The sequence below is a fragment of the Salmo salar genome, chromosome ssa18, assembly GCF_905237065.1.
Source record: "Salmo salar chromosome ssa18, Ssal_v3.1, whole genome shotgun sequence".
Classification (NCBI taxonomy): domain Eukaryota; kingdom Metazoa; phylum Chordata; class Actinopteri; order Salmoniformes; family Salmonidae; genus Salmo; species Salmo salar.
Window position 1 is genome coordinate 70,756,880 of NC_059459.1, and position 5,365 is coordinate 70,762,244.

A 5,365-nucleotide genomic window follows, 5' to 3' on the forward strand; every position below is an offset into this window, starting at 1 on the left:
TTTCCGTTGCAACACGTTTTGTTATGGTGTGTGCTCAAATTAACACAACCCATCTTCAATAAAGAACATGCTCAAATCAACAGAGAACAGCATTAAGAGGGTTGAGTTCAGGTGGATGACAATGTACACATTGAACATAGTAGTATGCCTAATGTTACAAATAGAGATAATCAGATTATTTACTAGACCTACTGTACTTGTCAGAGAGACACATAAGATAATATCTAGAGAATTCATTCACTTTGACAATGTTGTTCTCTACAGAACACAGCCCAGGCTCATACACTTTACAATAACAGACAGGTCAGTGACTACACCTAGATAGAACAAGAGATAACCAAACCAGATTCTCCTAATCACTTTGTGTGCGTGTTTGTGTATGGACAATGGAAGTATATACAGTGCATTCGGAAAGTATTCAGATGCCTTCCATTTTCCCCCATTTTGTTACGTTACAGAAAAAGTCAAGCGGTCTGAATACTTTCCAAATGCACTGTATGTTTATTTCTATGAGATAATATCAGTATGTTAACATGACCTTTATGAATTATGAAGCCTTCATGCGTGTTATGTTTTTGTTTTATCACATAAATGATTCAATATTCACAAAAAGTTACATTACCTAATGAACACCATCTCATAGAACAAAAAGTATAAGATCTCCTAAGCCCGTGTTTACAACATATCTTATTTTCTGTGTTTATCCAAAAACCCTACAAACACAAACATTTTCCAAAGGCTTTGTCCAACAGACCATGGCAGAGTTATTGCCTACAAAACGACGCCATTACTATGGCCCTCTTTTGAAGCATTTATGTAACACGCTGAACAAAAATATGAATGCAACATGTAAAGTGTTGGTTCCATTTTCATAAAATTTTCCATGCGCACAAAAAGCGTATTTTTTACAAAAATTTGGTGCACAAATTTGTTTAAATCCCCGCTAGTGAGCATTTCTCCTTTGCCAAGATAATCCATCCACCTGACAGGTGTAGCATATCAAGAAGATGATCAAACAGCATGATCATTACACAGGTGCACCTTGTGCTGGGGACAATAAAAGGCCACTTTAAAAAGTGCAGTTTTGTCACACAACACAATGACACAGATGTCTCAAGTTTTGAGGAAGTGTGCAGTTGGTATGCTAACTGCAGGAATGTCCACCAGAGCTGTTGCCAGATAATTGAATGTAATTGAACATTTCTCTAACCATAACCTGCCTCCAACGTCGTTTTAGAGAATTTGCCAGTTCATCCAACTGGCCACACAATCGCAGACTACGTGTAACCATTCCAGCCCAGGACCTCCACATCCGGCTTCTTTACATGCAAGATCATTTGAGGGTGGGATGCTGAGGAGTATTTCTGTGTGTAATAAAGCCATCTTGTGGGGAAAAGCTCATTCTGATTGGCTGGGCCTGGCTCCCCAGTGGGTGGACCTAGCTGCCAAGTTGGTGGGCCTATGCCCTCCAAGGCCCACCCATGGCTACACCCCTGCCCAGTCATATGAAATCAATAGTTTAGGGCCTAATGAATTTATTTCAAGTGACTGATTTCCTTATATGAACTGTAACTCAGTGTCATGACATTGCCCTCTTTGAGTACAGGGAGGACAGTTGACCCCCTCCCCCTTGCACCATCCCCCAACCTACCTCCCCCACCCAGGCCCTGTGTGAAGGGGTGGTAAAATTCTAGAGGAGAATCTCCTTCCGCATGGCCCAGTTGAGACACAGAGGGGTTTCATAGAGAGACACAGGAAATTCTTCCAATTCACAGAATTGGAGAACCGAACAACATTTATGTTCTGGAGAAGGTATAAAAGATTGCCGAAGAATCCAGCTACAAACTGGTCCGCTTGGTACAATTTTGTCATACTCAGAAGAGACAATATAGCCATATTACCATAATACTGTTTATATAATAGCCTCAGTTATGGGACATGCATCTAAATTGTTGTATAAAATGTATTAATAAGGATAAAGCTATTTGTAATACGTTGAGATGCTATGTACTGATGTTAACCTGTTTAGGATAGGGGGCAGTATTGACACGGCTGGATAAAAAACATACCAGATTTAATCTGGTTACCACTCCTACCCAGTAACTAGAATATGCATATACTTATTACATATGGATAGAAAACACCCTACATTTTCTAAAACTGTTTGAATGGTGTCTGTGAGTATAACAGAACTCAAATGGCAGGTCAAAACCTGAGAGATTCCTTTACAGGAAGTGGCCTGTCTGACCATTTCTTGAACTTGTTTTCCATCTCTATCATTTACTAAGGATCTCTGCTCTAACGTGACACTTCCCACGTCGTCCATAGGCGCTCAGAGCCCGGGAAAAAACAGAATGTCATCATTCCAGCCCCAGGCTGAAACACATTATCGCCTTTCTCAAGTGGCCGATCAAGGGACACTGGCTTATGCGCGTGACCCCGACCGCCCCCGCCTTTGGGATTTTTTCCTCTGTTTGCCGAAAAGGAGATTCCCTGTCGGAATATTATCGCTTTTCTACGAGAAAAATGTCATAAAAATGAATTTTAAACAGCGGTTGACATGCTTCGAAGTACGGTAATGGAATATTTAGAATTTTATTGTCACGAATTGCGCCATGCGCGCGACACCTCTTTACTATTTCGGATAGTGTCTGGAACGCACGAACAAAACGCCGCTATTCGGATATAACGATGGATTATTTTGGACCAAACCAACATTTGTTATTGAAGTAGCAGTCCTGGGTGTGTATTCTGACGAAGACAACAAAAGGTAATCAAACTTTTATAATAGTAAATATGATTATGGTGAGTGCTAAACTTGCCGGGTGTCTAAATAGCGAGCCCGTGATGCCTGGGCTATGTACTTAGAATATTGCAAAATGTGCTTTCACCAAAAAGCTATTTTAAAATCGGACATATCGAGTGCATAGAGGAGTTCTGTATCTATAATTCTTAAAATAATTGTTATGCTTTTTGTGAACGTTTATCGTGAGTAATTTAGTAAATTGTTAGTAAATTCCCCGGAAGTTTGCGGGGGGTATGCTAGTTCTGAACGTCACATGCTAATGTAAAAAGCTGGTTTTTGATATAAATATGAACTTGATTGAACAAAACATGCATGTATTGTATAACATAATGTCCTAGGGTTGTCATCTGATGAAGATCATCAAAGGTTAGTGCTGCATTTAGCTGTGGTTTGGGTTTTTGTGACATTATATGCTAGCTTGAAAAATGGGTGTCTGATTATTTCTGGCTGTGTACTCTGCTGACATAATCTAATGTTTTGCTTTCGTTGTAAAGCCTTTTTGAAATCGGACAGTGTGGTTAGATGAACGAGAGTCTTGTCTTTAAAATGCTGTAAAATAGTCATATGTTTGAGAAATTGAAGTAATAGTATTTCTAAGGTATTTGAAAATCGCGCCATGGGATTCAACTGGCTGTTGCGTAGGTGGGACGAATTCGTCCCGCCTAGGCCAGAGAGTATATACTAGGTGCAATTTCGAAATTTGGTAATGCATCAGCAGTTTTTCTCTTGTTATGTCAAGTCACTGACAGTCACTCAATTAACTGTCAGCTAACAGTTTTTAGATTGGTAGTTAGTCTAGACAGCTATCTAAACTTGTACATTTTTCTCTCCACCCCATCACAAAATGGGTAGAATTGCACACAATTAGCTGAAAAACAGCAACAAATTATCTGTAAATGTGTAGAATTGCAGGAAATTGACTTTAAATCAAATGATTCTCTCCACCGTCAAGAGGGGGGCCACTAAAATGTTTTGCAACAAGATGAGGGGCCCCCCCAACCAAATCTCGCTTAGGGCCCCCAAAAGCCTACAGCCGCCTCTGAGAGAGTGATAGGAATAAAGTGATTCACTATTAGTTATTTTGTCATGGCCATGATTGTCAACTGTACCGCAGGAATGGAACGTAAATCACAGAGGATAGATGTTGTGGTGACAACTGCAGAGACGTGCTTGGGTGTATGAGAGTTTACTGCAGATGAGTTACAAGATGTTTTGAACGATAGTGTCCTGTCCTCCCAGGTGTAGGATCAGATCGGGCCAGAGTAGTGTAATAGTGATTTGGTTTTAATGGGTGTAGGGTTAGTTGGTAGGGCAATTCTTTCATAGTGTATTGAATTGGTAGAGCATGGTGTTTGCAACGCCAGGGTTGTGGGTTCGATTCCCACGGGGGACCAGCAAAAAAAATGTATGAAATTGTATGAAATGTATGCATTCACTACTGTAAGTCGCTCTGGATAAGAGCGTCTGCTAAATGACTAAAATGTAAATGTAATGAATAGTAAGCTAAAACACCAGTGTAGGCTGGTGGGAGGAGCTATAGGAGGACGGCTCATTGTAATGGCTGGAATGGATTAAATGGAATGGAGTAAACATGTGGTTTCCATATGTTTGATGCCGTCCCATTTATTCCAGCCATTACAATTAGCCCGTCCTCCTATAGCTCCTCCCACTAGCCTCCAATGTGATACACAGCCAAAACATTAGGTGGCTGCATGCACCTACAACATTTGTTTGCGGACAGCCATAATACCAAAGAAGAAGAAGAAGAAGAAGAAGAAGAAGAAGAAGAGCGTCGAGGAGTGAAGTCAGGGGAGGTGCATCTGTGACAGCCAAAAGTCGGACACAAATGTAGTTTTTCAACAGCAAAGCTCAGATCAACATGATCTGAGCTTTGCTTTATAATGTTGACCCCCAAATCGCACCCTCACAAATTGAAATCATATGTGCGTAGAAGGAATTATACAACAAACAAAGTGATGAGGCTGTTTGTATGTGGCTGCCGCTGCTATGCAAGTGGACTGTGTGTGCAGGTGTTCAGGAGTGTATTCATTCCGCCGATTCTGTTGAAAAACGTTTCTTAAACGGAAGGAAACAAAACGGGGATAGACCTGCCTGAATTTGTCCAATAGAAACTCTTGTTTTGTTTGCAAAACATAACGTTTTTCAACTGTTTGGACTAATGATTACATCCTTGATCAGCTAGGTGCAGGCAACTGTCTGTATATCCACTAAACACATGAATAGTGGCATAGTTGTTTCCTGTTTAAGTCATGTTTTTGGTCACGTTCGCGTGGGTCAAACAAAAACACCCTAATAATTGGTTGACAATAGAGCCTCCCACAATGCAGGTGATGGCCGGTAAAGAGCAACTGAAGAAACTTGCAGTCGACTGTAGTCAAAACTACATTACCTATGATCACATGATTTTTTTAAAGTTCATGCAGTCCACATTAGGCGCAAGTCTGACCATTTTTATCCCAATAATGCAACACACTTTGAAAGGCTGTGAACACTTGACAAAACTGATCCGCTTGAACGTACCCAGGTCTATGTTGCCAA